Genomic DNA, 18,077 nt, shown 5'->3' with positions numbered 1-18,077 from the left:
ATGGAGACAAATGAAAATGGAAACACAATGATCCAAAATCTCTGGGATGCACCAAAACTGTTCTAAGAGTAAAGTGTGTAACAATGCTGTCCTTACTCAAGAAGCAAGAAAAATCTGAAACAAACAGCCAAACATGACATCTAAAGAAACTAGAAAAAGAACAAACAAACCCAAAACTAATAAAAGAAAAGAAATAATAAAGATTACAGCAAAAATAATATAAATAGAAAAAAACAAATAGAACAGACCAATAAAACCAGGAGCTGGTTCTTTGAAAAGATCAACAAAACTGGGGGCTTCTGATAAGATGGCGGAGTAGGAGGACGCTGGGCTCACCGTGTCCCACGGATCTCTTAGATTCCACCCACACCTGCCTAAATAACCCAGAAAATCACCAGAAGACTAGCAGAATGAATTCTCCGGAGCCAAGCATAGACAAGAGGCCCACAGAAGAGGGTAGGAAGGGCGGAGAGGCAGTGTGCGCTACACGGACTGGTGGGAGGGAGCCAGGGTGGAGGGCAGCCCACGAGTCTGGCTTACAAAAACGGAGGGGCCGGATGGAGTGTGTTCTGACAGCAAGAGGGACTTAACATCTGGAAGGTTATAAGTTAACAGATCTGTTTGGAGAACGGGAAGGCTGGAGGACAATGGGAGGGAGAGTTGTTGAGCCCTGGACAACAGAGCGCAGCTTGGCGGGGAACAAAGGTGCTCGCCAGCGCCATCTCCCTCACCCATCCCCCGGCCAAAATCCCAAAGGGAACCGGATCCTGTCAGGGAACTTGCTTGCACTGTGAAAACACCCAACACTGTGCTTCTGCGGATCCATCCCTCCAGCAGGTCTGACTCCCTCCCCTTGCCGCGGGGCCCCTCCCGAAGCTGATCATCAAAGGAAAAGCAAGCTGAGCCTGCCCCTCCTGCCCCTGTGCACATTGCCTATCCACCCCAGCTAATACACCAGATCCCCAGCACCACAAGCCTGGCAGTGTGCAAGTAGCCCTGACAGGCCACGCCACCCCACAGTGAATCCTGCCCCTAGGAGAGGGGAAGAGAAAATACACACCAGTCTGACTGTGGCCCCAGCAGTGGGCTGGGGGCATACATCAAGTCTGACTGCGGCCCCGCCCAACAACACAAGTTATGTCAAGACAGCACAGGGGAAGTGCCCCACAGTCCATCACCACTCCAGGGACTATCCAAAATGAGGAAACGGAAGAATTCCCCTCAAAAAAACCTCCAGGAAATAACCACAGCTAACGAAATGATCAAAAACGATTTAAACAATATAACAGAAAGTGAATTTAGAGTAATAGTCATAAAATTAATCGCTGGGCATGAAAACAGTATAAAGGACAGCAGAGAATCTCTTGCTTCAGAGATCAAGGGACTAAGGAACAGCCAGGAGGAGCTAAAAAATGCTATCAACGAGCTGCAAAATAAAATGGAGACGACCACAGCTTGGATTTAAGAGACAGAGGAGAGAATAGGTGAACTAGAAGATAAAGTTATGGAAAAAGAAGAAGCTGAGAAAAAGAGAGATAAAAAAATCCAGGAGTATGAGGGGAAAATTAGAGAACTAAGTCATGCACTAAAGAGGAATAATATACGCATAATTGGTATTCCAGAGGAGGAAGAAAGAGGGAAAGGTGCTGAAGGGGTACTTGAAGAAATCATAGCTGAGAACTTCCCGGATCTGGGGAAGGAAAAACGCATTGAAATCCAAGAGGCACAGAGAACTCCCTTCAGATGTAACTTGAATCGATCTTCTGCATGACATATCATAGTGACACTGGCAAAATACAGGGATACAGAGAAAATTCTGAAAGCAGCTACGGATAAACATGCTCTAACATATAAAGGGAGACCAATAAGACTAGTGATGGATCTCTCTACTGAAACTTGGCAGGCCAGAAAGGAATGGCAGGAAATCTTCAATGTGATAAACAGAAAAAATATGCGGCTGAGATCCTCTATCCAGCAAATCTGTCATTTAGAATAGAAGGAGAGATAAAGTTCTTCCCAAACAAACAAAAACTGAAGGAATTCATCACCACTAAACCAGCCCTACAAGAGATCCTAACGGGGACTCTGTGAGACAAAGTATCAGAGACATCACTACAAGCATGAGTCCTATAGACATCACAATGACTCTAAACCCATATCTTTCTATAATAAAACTGAATGTAAATGGACTAAATGCACCAACCAAAAGACATAGGGTATCAGAATGGATAAAAAAACAAGACCCATCTATTTGCTGTCTACAAGAGACTCATTTTAGACCTGAGGACACCTTCAGGCTGACAGTGAGGGTATGGAGAACTATTTATCATGCTACTGGAAGTCAAAAGAAAGCTGGAGTAGTCATACTTATATCAGACAAACTAGACTTTAAATTAAAGGCTGTAACAAGAGATGAAGAAGGGCATTATATAATAATCACAGGGTCTATCCATCAAGAAGAACTAACAATTATAAATGTCTCTGTGCCGAATACAGGAGCCCCAAATATATAAAACAATTACTCACAAACATAAGCAACCTTATTGATAAGAATGTGGTAATTGCAGGGGACTTTAATACCCCACTTACAACAATGGATAGATCATCTAGACACACGGTCAATAAAGAAACAAGGGCCCTGAATGAGACATTGGATCAGATGGACTTGACAGATATATTTAGAACTCTGCATCCCAAAGCAACAGAATATACTTTCTTCTCAAGTGCACATGGAACATTCTCCAAGATAGATCATATACTGGGTCACAAAACAGCCCTTCATAAGTATACAAGAATTGAGATCATACCATGCATATGTTCGGACCACAATGCTATGAAGCTTGAAATCAACCACAGGAAAAAGTCTGGAAAACCTCCAAAAGCATGGAGGTCAAAGAACACCCTACTAAAGAATGAATGGGTCAACCAGGCAATTAGAGAAGAAATTAAAATATATATGGAAACAAATGAAAATGAAAATACAACAATCCAAATGCTTTGGGATGCAGTGAAGGCAGTCTTGAGAGGAAAATACATTACAACCCAGGACTATCTCAAGAAACAAGAAAAATCCCAAAAGCAAAATCTAACAGCACACCTAAAGGAAATAGAAGCAGAGCAGCAAAGAAGAAGAGAAACCCAAACCCAGCAGAAAAAGAGAAATAATAAAGATCAGAGCAGCAATAAACAATATAGATTCTACAAAAACTGTAGAGCAGATCAATGAAAACAAGAGTTGGTTTTTTGAAAAAATAAACAAAATGGATAAACCTCTAGCCAGGCTTCTCAAAAAGAAAAGGGAGATGACTCAAATAGATAAAATCAGGAATGAAAATGGAATTATTACAACCAATCCCTCAGAAATACAAGCAATTATCAGGGAATACTATGAAAAATTATATGCCAACAAACTGGACAACCTGGAAGAAATGGACAAATTCCTAAACACCAACACACTTCCAAAAGTCAACCTGGAGGAAATAGAAAGCTTGAACAGACCCATAACCAGCGAAGAAATTGAATCAGTTAATCAAAAATCTCCCAACAAATAAGAGTCCAGGACCAGATGGCTTCCCTGGGGAATTCTACCAGACGTTTAAAGCAGAGATAATACTTATCCTTCTCAAGCTATTCCAAAAAATAGAAAGGGAAGGAAAATTTCCAGACTCATTCTATGAAGCCAGTATTACTTTGATTCCTAAACCAGACAGAGACACAGGAAAAAAAAAAAAAAAAAAAAAAAAAAAAAAAAAAAAAGAACTACAGGCCAATATCCTTGATGAATATGGATGCAAAAATTCTCAGTAAGATACTAGCAAATTGAATTCAACAGCATATAAAAAGAATTATTCACCATGATCAAGTGGGATTCATTCCTGGGATGCAGGGCTGGTTCAACATTCGCAAATCAATCAATGTGATACATCACATTAATAAAAGAAAAGATAAGAACCATATGATCCTGTCAATCGATGCAGAAAAAACATTTGACAAAATTCAGCATCCTTTCTTAATAAAAACCTTCGAAAAGTTGGGATAGAAGGAACATAGTTAAACATCATAAAAGCCATTTATAAAAGCCCACAGCTAATATCATCCTCATTGGGGAAAAACTGAGCGCTTTTCCCCTGAGGTCAGGAACACGACAGGGATGTCCACTCTCACTGCTGTTGTTTAACATAGTGTTGGAAGTGCTAGCATCAGCAATCAGACAACAAAAGGAAATCAAAGGCATCAAAATTGGCAAAGATGAAGTCAAGCCTTGGCTTTTTGCAGATGACATGATATTATACATGGAAAATCTGATAGACTCCACCAAAAGTCTGCTAGAAATGATACATGAATTCAGCAAAATTGCAGTATATAAAATCAATGTACAGAAATCAGTTGCATTCTTATACAGTAATAATGAAGCAACAGAAAGACAAATAAAGAAACTGATCCCATTCACAATTGCACCCAGAAGCATAAAATACCTAGGAATAAATCTAGCCAATGATGTACAAGATCTGTATGTTGAAAACTATAGAAAGCTTATGAAGGAAATTGAAGAAGATATAAAGAATTAGAAAAACATTCCGTGCTCATGGGTGGGAAGAATAAATATTGTCAAAATGTCAATACTACTCAAAGCTATTTACACATTCAATGCAATCCCAATCAAAATTGCACCAGCATTCTTCTGGAAACTAGAACAAGCAATCCTAAAATTCATATGGAACCACAAAAGGTCCCTAATAGCCAAAATAATTTTGAGGAAGATGACCAAAGCAGGAGGCATCACAATCCCAGACTTTAGCCTCTACTACAAAGCTGTACTCTGAAAGGTACAGAACATTAATGAAAGAAACTGAAGAAGACACAAAGAAATGGAAAAAAAAAAAAAACAAAACAAAACATTCCATGCTCACGGACTGGAAGAACAAATATTGTTAAAATGTCTCTACCACCCAAAGCAATCTACACATTTAATTGCAATCCCTATCAAAATACCACCAGCATTTTTCACAGAGCTAGCACAAATAATCCTAAACTCTGTATGGAACCAGAAAAGACTCTGAATAGCCAAAGCAATATTGAAAAAGAAAAGCAAAGCTGGAGGCATCACAATTCCAGACATTAAGCTGTAATCATCAAGATAGTATAGTACTGGCACAAAAAAGAGGCATAGATCAATGGAACAGAATAGAGAACCCAGAAATGGACCCACAAACTATATGGTCAACTAATCTTTGACAATGCAGGAAAGAATATCCAATGGAAAAAAAGACAGTGTCTTCAACAAATGGTGATGGGAAGAATGGACAGCAACATGCAGGAGAATGAAACTGGGTCACTTTCCTACACCATACACAAAAATACATTCAAAATGGATGAAAGACCTAAATGTGATATAGGAAACTATCAAAATACTAGAGGAGAACACAGACAGGAACTTCTTTGACCTAAGGTGGAGCAACTTCTTACTGGACACATCACTGGAGGCAAGGGAAACAAAAGCAAAAACTGTTTGGGACTTCATGAAGATAAAAGGCTTCTGCACAGCAAAGGAAACAATCAACAAATTAAAAGGCAGCCTACAGAAGGGTAGAAGATATTTGCAAATGACATATCGGATAAAGGATATGTCATTTTTGGATAAAGTATCCAAAGTAATAAAGAACTTATCAAACTCTACACCCCAAAAATAAATGATCCACTGAAGAAATGGGCAGAAGACATGAACGGACATTTTTCCAAAGAAGACATCCAGGTGGCCAATAGACAAATGAAAAGATGCCAAACACGACTCTCATCAGAAATGGAAATACAAATCCAAATCATGATGAGATACCACCTCACACCTGTCAGAATGGCTAAAATTACCAACACAGGAAACAGTAGGTGTTGGCAAGGATGTGGAGAAAGGGGAACCCTCACACACTGTTAATGGGAATGCAAATTCGTTCAGCCACCCTGGTAAAAAGTATGGATGCTATTCAAAAAGTTAGAAATGGAACTAGCCTATGATCCAGAAATTGTACTATTAGGTATTTACCCAAAGGATACAAAAATACTGATCAAAGGGGCACATGCATCCCACTGTTTATGGCAGCATTATCAACAATAGCCAAATTATGGAAAGAGTCTCAATGTCCATTGACTGATGAGTGAACAAAGAAGTTGTGGTGTGTATACATAATGGAATATTATTCAGCCATAAAAAGATTGAAATCTTACCAATTGCAGAAATGTGGATGGAGCTAGAGTGTATTATGATAAGCAAAATACGTCGGTCAGAGAAACCAAATATCATATGATTTCACTCATATGTGTAATTTAAGAAACAAAACAGATAAACATAGGGAAAGGAGGAATGAAAGAGAAGGAAGCAAATCATAAGAGACTCTTAACTATAGAGAATAAACTGAGGCTTGATAGAGGGAGGTGGGAGGGAGTTGGACTAGATGGGTGATGGGTATTAAGGAGGGGACTTGTGATGAGCATTGAGTGTAATAGGTAAATGATGAATCACTAAATTCTACATCTGAAGTCAATATTAGCCTATATGTTAACTAAATAGAATTTAAATAAAAATTTGAAAAAATGTTCGTACTATTCAAGGCAATCCATATATTTAATGCAACCCCTATTAAAATGTCAAAAGCATTTTCATAGAACTAGAACAAATCATCCTAAAATTTGTATGTAACCACAAAAGACCCTAAGTAGTCAAAGCAATCTACAAAAAGAACAAAAGTAGAGGTATCACAATCCCAAATGCAAGATATACTACAACACTGTACTAATCAAAACACTACAGTACTGGCACAAAACAGACAGATATGTCAATGGAATAGAGTAGAGAGCCCAGAAATAAACCCATGATTAAATGGTCAATTAATATTCAACAAAGGAGCAAGAATATCCAATGAGAAAAAGACAGTCTCTTCAACAAATGGTGTTGGGAAACCTAAATCGTTACAAGCAAAAGAATGAAACTGGACCACTTTCTTGCACCATACACAAAAAATAAACTCAAATGGATTAAAGAGCTAAATGTGAGACCTGAAACCACAAAAATTCTAGAAGTGAGCAAAGGCACCAATTTCTCTAACACTGGCCATAGCAACATTTTTCTAGATATGTCTCCTGAAGCAAGGGCGAGAAAAAAAAGATAAACTATTGGGACTACATCAAAGTAAAAGGCTTCTGCACAGCAAAGGAAATAATCAACAAAACAAAAAGACAACCCACGAAATGGGAGAAGATATTTGCAAAGGATGTCTCTGATAAAAGGTTAGTATTCAAAATATATAAAGAACTTACACAATTCAACATCCAAAAAACAAATAATCCAATTAAAAATGAGCAGAAGACAGTGGGCTGGGGGCAGACATCGGGTCGGACTGCGGCCCCGCCCACTAACTCCAGTTATACACCACAGCACAGGGGAAGTGCACTGCAGGTCCTCACCACGCCAGGGACTCTCCAAAATGACCAAACGGAAGAATTCCCCTCAGAAGAATCTCCAGGAAATAACAACAGCTAATGAACTGATCAAAAAGGATTTAAATAATATAACAGAAAGTGAATTTAGAATAATAGTCATAAAATTAATCGCTGGGCTTGAAAACAGTATACAGGACAGCAGAGAATCTCTTGCCACAAAGATCGAGGGACTAAGGAACAGTCACGAGGAGCTGAAAAACGCTTTAAACGAAATGCAAAACAAAATGGAAACCACGACGGCTCGGCTTGAAGAGGCAGAGGAGAGAATAGGTGAACTAGAAGATAAAGTTATGGAGAAAGAGGAAGCTGAAAGAAAGAGAGATAAAAAAATCCAGGAGTATGAGGGGAAAATTAGAGAACTAAGTGATACACTAAAAAGAAATAATATACGCATAATTGGTATCCCAGAGGAGGAAGAGAGAGGGAAAGGTGCTGAAGGGGTACTTGAAGAAATTATAGCTGAGAACTTCCCTGAACTGGGGAAGGAAAAAGGCATTGAAATCCAAGAGGCACAGAGAACTCCCTTCAGACGTAACTTGAATCGATCTTCTGCACGACATATCATAGTGAAACTGGCAAAATACAAGGATAAAGAGAAAATTCTGAAAGCAGCAAGGGATAAACGTGCCCTCACATATAAAGGGAGACCTATAAGACTCGTGACTGATCTCTCCTTTGAAACTTGGCAGGCCAGAAAGGCTTGGCACGATATCTACAGTGTGCTAAACAGAAAAAATATGCAGCCGAGAATCCTTTATCCAGCAAGTCTGTCATTTAGAATAGAAGGAGAGATAAAGGTCTTCCCAAACAAACAAAAACTGAAGGAATTTGTCACCACGAAACCAGCCCTACAAGAGATCCTAAGGGGGATCCTGTGAGACAAAGTACCAGAGACATCACTACAAGCATAAAACATACAGACATCACAATGACTCTAAACCCTTATCTTTCTATAATAACACTGAATGTAAATGGATTAAATGCGCCAACTAAAAGACATAGGGTATCAGAATGGATAAAAAAACAAGACCCATCTATTTGCTGTCTACAAGAGACTCATTTTAGATCTGAGGACACCTTTAGATTGAGAGTGAGGGGATGGAGAACTATTTATCATGCTCCTGGAAGCCAAAAGAAAGCTGGAGTAGCCATACTTATATCAGACAAACTAGACTTTAAATTAAAGGCTGTAACAAGAGATGAAGAAGGGCATTATATAATAATCACAGGGTCTATCCATCAGGAAGAGCTAACTATTATAAATATCTATGCGCCAAATACCCGAGCCCCCAGATATATAAAAATGAGCAGAAGACATGAGCAGATATCTCTCCAAAGAAGACATACAGATAGCCAACAGTCACATGAAAAGTTTCTCAACATCACTCATCACCAAGGAAATGGAAATCAAGCCACAATGAGATATCACTTCACACCTGTCAGAATGGCCAAAAACAAAAACAAAAACAAAAACACAAGAAGCAAGTGTTGGTGAAGATGTGGAGAAAAAAGCACCCTTGTGCCCTTTTGGTGGGTATGCAAATTAGTCCAGCTTCTGTCGAAAGCAGTATGAAGATTCCTCAAAAAATTAAAAATAGAATTACCATTAATTATGAGAAATTCTACTCCCAGGAATTTACCCAGGAAATATGAAAACACAAATTCAAAAGGATATATCCACCTCTATGTTTATTGAAACATTATTTCCAATAACAAATTATGGAAGGAGCCCATGTGTCCATCAATAGATGAATGGATAAAAAAATATGGTATGTATATACAATACTAAATGAAATATTTCATACCCATAAAAAAGAATGAAATTTTTCCATTTGCAACAATATGGATATTTCTAGAAAGTATAATTTCTATGTGAAATAAGTCAGACAAAGACAAATACTATATAATTTCACTCTTAGGTGGAATTTCAGAAAGAAAAAAAATGAATAAAGAAAAAAAAGAGACAAAAACAAACTCTCAAGTGTAAAGAAAAAACTGATGGTTATCAAAGGGGAAATACGTGGGGGCATGGCAAAGTAGGTGAAATCGGTGATGGGCTAAAGAGTATACGTATCATGATGAGCACTGAGTAATGTATAGAATTGTTGAATCACTATATCATATACTTGAAACTAAAATAACATTGTATGTTAGCCATACTGGAATTAAATAAAAAGTAAAAATAAACAAACACCAGTAGAATGTAAACATGAAATTCTTGTAACTATTTGCTTTTGAAACCCCTCTGTTAGTACACAGCAATCAACTGGTCAAGCATGAGCTCTTCGTGGGGCCTGACACTGCTCTTGGCAATGGGGTAAACAAAGTCCTTGCCCTTGAGGATCTTGCCAGGCTGAGGAGTAGATAAGTTAATGACAAGTATTGACAAGGGCAGTGACAAAGATAAAATTAGCATTTCATAATAGAGAATGAATGGTACTGATTTAGCTAGGGTGGTCAGGGAAGGCTTCTCTGAAGAAAGTGATGCCTAAGTTAAAACCTGAATAAACATTCTCGTCAAAAAAAGTATCTTTGAAGTTATAGCACATTCTATAACTACAGAAGACTGTAAGTCTTCTAAGGTAGACCAGAAAGTATAAAAAAATCAGCTCTGATAATTAAAAAAAATCTGTGAAAATTCAACTAAACATCACTAGTAATGTTATTATTTATTTTATAAATAGCCAGGAATATTTGCTTGATTTTTTTTTCTTAAGAAAGACTCCCTAGTTTTTATTTTGAGTTAGAGTAATAGTTCAACAAGAACACATTATTGACATCAATATTTCCTCAGCATTACAAGCAAACTTGTGAAATGATTGTATAAAGTGAAATATCAGAGATTCCAAAAATATAGTTCAAATTGATTTTAATGGTAATTTTGATACTATCTTCCACCAAATGAATATTTGTAAAGGTTAAATTAGATTTTTCATGCAGTATGCCAAATAAAACATATAATTATCTCAAAGTAGAATACATGTTTTATCAAAAGCCTTCTGTTAGTCAGTCACCATTTCAACCCAGCAGAAACTCATGCTATAAATGTTCTGGGGAATAGACAAAGAAAGGATTTAGTTAACATTATTTTAAAAGGCTGTTTTAAACCTAACAGTAAGCTTAATAGTAAAACCCGACAAAAAGATACACAAAACGAGGTGAGAAAAAATAATCATAAGAAAGAGAGAAAGAGTATTCTTTCTCGTGAGCATAAAATCTTTGATGTAAAAAATCCCAATTAAAAATTCATACCTAGGACAAATAACCATAAGAGTGAATACACTATCACCACAAACAGTAAACACAGATAAAAAATAGACACATAATATTTAGTTTTTAAAAAAATATAGGCATAATAGAGTGATGCTTTATGATTCCATTCATTTAAGACTAACGTGACATGGAAAACTAATTCATGGTGTAGGAAGTCAAGATAATGGTAACTTTGGTGTGATAGTGACTGCAGCAGGACCCCTGTATTGCTTATTTTTTGTTTAGCTGTTAGTTGCATGAGTGTGTATATTTAAGGTGGGATATTAACATTTTTCGTAAAATTGGTGGTTGAATGGGTATGCACAAAGACAAAATATCCCATTTAAAAGCCTACAGGCATAAAGTCTCATAATATGATAACATACTTTGCAGTAGTGCAAGACGTCTGCACTATCAAGTACAAACGATGACAGAATATTAAGGAGTGGTAGTGAAGATAGTTGTTTAAACAAGGAAAAGAGTTGTTATCTCTTCCTTCCTATAGTCACATGGTACACTCCCTCAGTTCATTCAGATCTTAGCTCGAATGTCTCCTTACCATAGAGAACTTTTGCCATTATCCTAGCTTAAAATATATACATATATTTTGTAATTGTAGAATGTGCTTTAGTTTTTCTTCATAACATCTATCACCTTACTGAGGTGAATTATACTAATTTCTTTTTTCATTGGATCAATGTCCCTCTCCCATTATAGAATACAAACTCAATGATGGCAGGCAAATTATCTTTTTGTTCATCACTGTATCCTTAGGACCTATAACAGTACCTTGAATGCTGTAGTGCTCATTAAATATTTATTGAATGAATGAGTGAATGAAATTGAAGTGCTAAATAGAGCCAGATTAATATAGAGGTCTATGGATTTATAAGGAATATAAAATTTATTCATTAGGAGATGGACTTTGAGGCTTCTAGAGTCTATTCTGAATTCCCTATCTCAGCAACTTCAAAAGATAAAATGTGAACATAAAGTTCAGCCCTTTATTTTAATGCATTGCTCCTAGATTTTGGTCATACAGAACTCACTGATAACCTATTGCATTTGTTATGTGTACAAAGAATAGCACAAGGTGTTAACTCTTTGGTGCTAGTAGGTTTGGAATAAGTAAATCCAGCTTTTAAAATTAATTTATAAATAAAATTCCAACTTAGCTTTGTATTTAAAATATCTGCAATAATTTTCATTCATGATTCCAAGAAAATTACTTGTGCTTAACCAAATAGCAGGGGTCTCTTTATACAAAGTATCATATGTCAGTTTGACATATAGCTATGTTTATATGCCTTATGACTTTTCTCAGTCAAGTATGTGAACAGAAATTATTCACAACTTCAACAATTTCATGAGCACCAAGTTTTGTTAATTAGCATGGAGGATAAAATAGAATTTCTACTACTGAAGAATATATATAAAATTGGGAAAAATACTTGTTTACACATATCAAAACTGCAGGTTAGATTTCTTTTTATTTTTTAATGTTTATTTATTTTTCAGGGAGAGAGAGCTTGAGCGGGGAAGGGTCAGAGAGAGAAGAGAATGGAAAATCTGAAGCGGGCTTTGAGCTGACAGCAGTGAGCCCAATGTAGGGCTCAAATTCATGAACCATGAGATCGTGACCTGAGCCAAAGTTAGACGCTCAACCTACTGAGCCACCTAGATGCCCCATAGGGTAGATTTATTTAAGTATGATCAATATGAGTTTGGAGAAATAAGAAGCTATATTCAGCTAAGGAATAAAAAAATGCATAAAGATGAAAGATGAGGTAGTCCTGAAGAATAATATTGTGACAGAAAAAAAAAATGACTGAAATGGAGTTCTATTTCATAATCATAAAGTAATTCAATTTGAAATAACTTCCTTGTAAGTAAGAAGTAGAGGCTAGGGTGACTGGGTGGCTCAGTGGATTAAGTATCTGGCTTCGACTTGGGTCATGACCTCACGGTCCTTGGGTTTGAGCCCCACATCGGGCTCTGTGCTGACAGCTCAGAGCCTGGAACCTGTTTTGGATTCTGTGTCTCACTCTCTCTGCCCCTCCCACCACCTTGTGCTCTCTTTCTCTTTCTCTTTCTCTCTCTCTCTCAAAAATAAACATTAAAAAAACAAAAACAAAAAAACAGTAGAGGCTAGAGAAGGCAGTGAGACTAGGTTCCAGACCAGGATGGTATATAATAATGTTGAAGTTTTTAGATTTATTCTATTAACATGAAAAAAGTAATGCTTTTGACAGATTAATTTCATAAAATTATGAATTTTAGAAGGAAGAGACTTAATATAGAGGGACTGTTTAGACCGTTATCAGCTATAACATAATTAAACAGTTATAACATAAACATTACCCCTAAGGAAATAGGGTCCTATTCTTCCCTTGACTTTCATGACCTTTTTAAGCTTATAGGCCATTTATTTTGTAGAATGGTGATCAATTTAAATGTGTTTGATGTTTTCTTCTGATTTGATTCAGGTTGTGTACACTTGGCAGGAATATCACGGCAGTTATGCTGTGTTCTCAACTGCATCCCAACAGATGGTGAACAGTTTTAATTTGTCCCTGTACTAATGAAGTTCACTTTGATAACTTCATTAAGGTGGAGGCTGACATACTTTTCCATTATGAAGTTATTCTTACTTCTTTTTTGTAATCAATTATTTCGTGGAAAGACAAAATGTAATTGTATAACATTTTGTCCCACATCAAGCTTACATGCATTTATTATTTATATCAGAATAGATTTATGTCTTTATATTTTATGCAATGAATTATAACTTCTTAAGATTCCTATTTATTTTTTAGCTTAAGTTGTTCAAGATTTGACCAAAGGTAACTCGTTTCTGTGTCCTTTTGATATAGTATCATTCTTTGAGCACTTTTTTTTTTTTTTTGAACACTTTCTCACTTTCTGGAAGAACAAGATGCTCCAGACTCATTTTGTACTCTCATTGTCCAGACCTCAAATCAGACATTTTTCCAAGATGTCCTGGTTTATTTGGTGAAAAAATGTCACAGAAACTAAGAGTTATGAGTTAGGCATGCTGGTATGCTTATTACTTTTGAAGTACTGCTATTCCTAGACCATCTTGGCAGAGAGAACTAGGCAATTTTTGTATAAAAGTAAATATAAATATGTACATCTAGGTCTATATTTATCCATATATTTATCAATTTATCAATCAATATATCTACCTATCAGTTGAAAACCACAAATTCACATTGTTCTGAGCCCGGTGCCATAAAGTACATTGTATTCTCCCCGTTTCTAACTACAGTCTCTGGCAGAAGGCACCTTGTTAAAATTACCTTAATATGTGTTCTTATTTAATCAATTCTCCATATGTACCAAATGTTCCACCTCCACTGTGGCCCTTCTCCCATGAACAAATACCCATCTCTCCCTGCTCAGACTCCCACATCCTTCATGGGTTGCACTACCAGGTAGAAGACTTCTTCTCCCCATCCAGGTTCTGATATTCTGGAATAGGCTAACCTTCTCAGAAGCCTAATTGGCTCTGCAGTCTCTCTGTGGATCAAAAGCCTGTGTGAATTTGTGGTTTTCAGCTCAAGCTCACTCTGAGCTGAGCCTTTACTGTTCTTGGATGCCATCCCCACCTATCTCATGATCTAACATCCTACCAATGAACTTTAAGTTTGGTAGAAATGAAAATTTCTATCATACTCCCCAGTTCTTGAGACCCCAAAATGATGTATCCTACTTTAGGAAGATGTGTCTTAATCCCCTACCTATATGCAATACAGCTCCATGCTACCTTCTTATATCATTGTTAATAACCTTCCTATAGTATTTTGTCTTCTTTTGCAGTCATCAATGTTACTTTCATCATCCTTACTCAACTTGCTCTATGGCAATGAACATGCCATACATTTTGTATTCTGTATTTGAATCTTTGTAGTATCTACTCTAATGACTTATAAAAAATAAGTACTCTCTCCCAGTGAAAACAATTGACTATAGCTTTAAAGAGTTAATTTAATCATATGCTGTATGGCATTATTTAAGAGTATTCAAATGAATGTAATCTGTGTATAATATATAATGTGAGAATCTAAATAAAGCAATGGTTCCTTACCATAGAGAAAAATGTAAAAATATTTGTTGTTTTATTCATAGAAAATACATTTCTTTCACAGACACAGAATATAAAATGGTATTCTCAAGGTAAATATTATCAGTTAGTTCTAAGAAATAAATGGAAAATAAACCAAATGAATGTACATACAAATTTAATTTAAATGCTATGAAAATTTCAAAAAGAAGATACTTTATGTTTTCAATAAGTTAAATATAATATATATATATATATATACACACATAATATATACACATATATATTATATGTAACATATATATATATATATATATATATATATATATATATATATTTTACTTGAATGTCTGCATGAAATCCTTGGCAGCAGATTTCAAATGCCATGGTACTGTGGAGTTGAGTTTTAAATTTTGACAGAATATTTTAATTCAGTATTCATGTATTATCAGCAAAATATTTGAACTCATTATCTGAATAAAACTGCATAACCTAATTACAATGATTAGATACACTAAATTGTAGCTGAAAACACTAATCTTCTTTAACTAATATATATGAAAAATAATATTTGAACTAAAAACATGCTTTTTCTCACAGACTTGTACAATAAGTAAATACGTTGTTTCAGCAAGAATTCCTGTTTTGTGTTGTGGAAAGAAAAGGTTTTATAGAGTAAAAAGAAAGCCATGTATCAACTATGACCACATTTGCATATTCAGTAAAAAATAGGAAAAAAAAGGAAGTTTTAAATGATTCTATAAAACTCATATAAATGGCTTTTTGCCCAAGTTTTTGAAATAGATTAATATGAGTCTCTGTTAGGTGAGATTAGTGCAGTATTTACTCAAGGAATAATTTTCTTCTCTACTGAGGCAAAATTCTTTTTGAGCACTTTACCCAATATTCCATGAATAATGAAGTTTTTTTCATTCTAGCTGCTGGAGACAGGGATTATTCCCAGCACTGTATTTCTTCCAACAATAAGCTTGGGCAATTTTGTGTTACAGCATTTGTTTCCTGTCTCTCAAGGACCACTGTCCTTTCAATGCATTCTTTCATCTATTTCACTAAGATTTTGTGAAATCCTGTGATTTCCTGTTATGCAGGAATAAAAATCAGCCCCAGATTAAGTCTATTCTGTTTCTACCTAATAATCTGTGAAGGGATCAAACTAATAATCTGTGAAGGGATCAAGAAGATTCAATATATTCCAGCACAAAGCTCAACAATATTTGTATACATACAAAAAAAAAATATCCATCACAAAATTTCTTCCAGCCATGATGGAGTAACAGGGCATTGGAGCTCTATATTCTCTGACACTCTGTTCTGCAAACTCTATGTGCCTTGAACTGCCAAGGATTATGACTCCATATCTTCAACTCAGGAACACTCATGTGTTTCGACTGGGTTCCCCTTTTGCTTGCTACAGCCAGAAAATTCTCTCCCAGCTGTAATTTGTGGCAATAACAGAACTCAGTCAGTTGTTCCTTTTCTTTAGAGGTCCCTGACTGGGATGTTTGCTATCTAACATCTGAAAACAGATATTTCTATATTTTTGGAGTTTAGTTGTTTATTTTGAGAGGGTAAGTAAGATTAATGTTACTCCATTTTGTTCTAAAGCAGAAATTGCCTCCAGAGAGATCACTGAAATTGAGAGATCATGAAATCTTGAAATTTCATAAAGTATCATACTAGCCCACTGTATTAATATTATGCTGATTTGATTGGTGAACAGAAAGTAGCAAGTACTTTAGATGTTTTAATAAGAGATGTATGGGATTTAAACCTGAAAAAAAACAAGAGCACTTTTTACTTCAATAAAGTTTTTTTTTAATTAATGTTTTTTTTATTTTTGAGAGAAACAGAGACAGAGTACAGGTAGGGGAGAAGCAGAGAGGGAGACACAGAATCTGAAGCAGACTCCAACACTGAGCTGTCTGTCAGCACAGAACCCGAAGTGGGGCTGGAACCCGAGGGCCGTGAGATCATGACCTGAGCTGAAGTAAGATGCTTAAATGACTGAGCCACCCAGCTGCCCCTACCTCAGTAAAGTTTCTAACAGTTCTGCAATTTTGAGCAAATTCAGATATCCTCACCAAGACAAGCTTTTGAGACTGACATCACTTGTCCTGAAAAAAGAACAATAATTTTAGGTCTTTTGTGGTTTGGGAGGCTAAAATTACCATAGTTGTGTGAGCTGTATTCACCTATTTACAAATTTACCTGTTTGGCTGCCAGTTTCCAGGGGGACAGAGCAAGAGAAAGCTCTGTAGCGAATCCAGGCTGCATCACAACTGCTCTCACACTTAAACCTTACAAACTAGCAGAATACTGATACTTCAAGCACTGGTGTGATAAGAAGCCTCTGGAAATATCCATAGGAAAATCATAGCACAAAACTTTAGCGTATCTTTATTCTGCAGGTATCTAATATTTTGAGAAATAATTGGCTTGCTAATGGACTCAAGTAGAGACAATGTATAACCATAAAAAAGTCTACTAATCATGAGGCCTAGGCTTCCGATTATGAATTGAGCATTGTCTGATTGAACCTGCCATAGAGTGGAGCATGCTCAGCAGCAGTGTATCATCAAATGAAAATAATTTACAGGAGAATGAGTTCAGGCAGACTCAGAAGTGAACATAAGATGCATGAGCAGATGGCTCAGACTCTTTTGACATTTATTCCTATTGCCTTGCCTCTTCTCTTTCAATCCATGCTTATGCAATCCTGGGGAGTTCCTTATGACTAGATGACTAAAGAGGAAGACATTTGAGTGTGGATTATGGATTACTATACATTATATGCCAGCATAATCTGAATAGGTGGGACAGTTTAAGCATTAAAGCCCCACTCAGGGATAAATCTGAAAAAAAAAAAAAAAAAAAAAGATGATGATGAAAAATACTTCCACTTTGGTAACTTTGGATGTCTACTTACAGTTTGAAGTAAGAAATGACCATCAATATGGTTCTCCACCAATTCATAAGAAATTGGTAATAGTTTGTCTTGATGTCCAAGACCTTAGAAGTAGCAGGATTGGGAAATTGGTGACGAAGTCTGTGTAAGACATATATGTATGGACATTTCATAACGAGTACAGCTAAATGCCCAACAAAGTGCATCTACTACAGATCTCTCAATAATTAGATGACATTCTGATTACTACTCTTATTGCTTATAAGTGAAATTACATCCTCTCTAACTGTAATGCTTAAGTATGGCTACTCTGACTCTGTTTTT

Source organism: Panthera leo, chromosome B3 (assembly GCF_018350215.1).
Source record: "Panthera leo isolate Ple1 chromosome B3, P.leo_Ple1_pat1.1, whole genome shotgun sequence".
NCBI lineage: Eukaryota > Metazoa > Chordata > Mammalia > Carnivora > Felidae > Panthera > Panthera leo.
The sequence above is the reverse complement of the archived record's forward strand: the minus strand, read 5'-3'. Positions refer to the sequence as shown.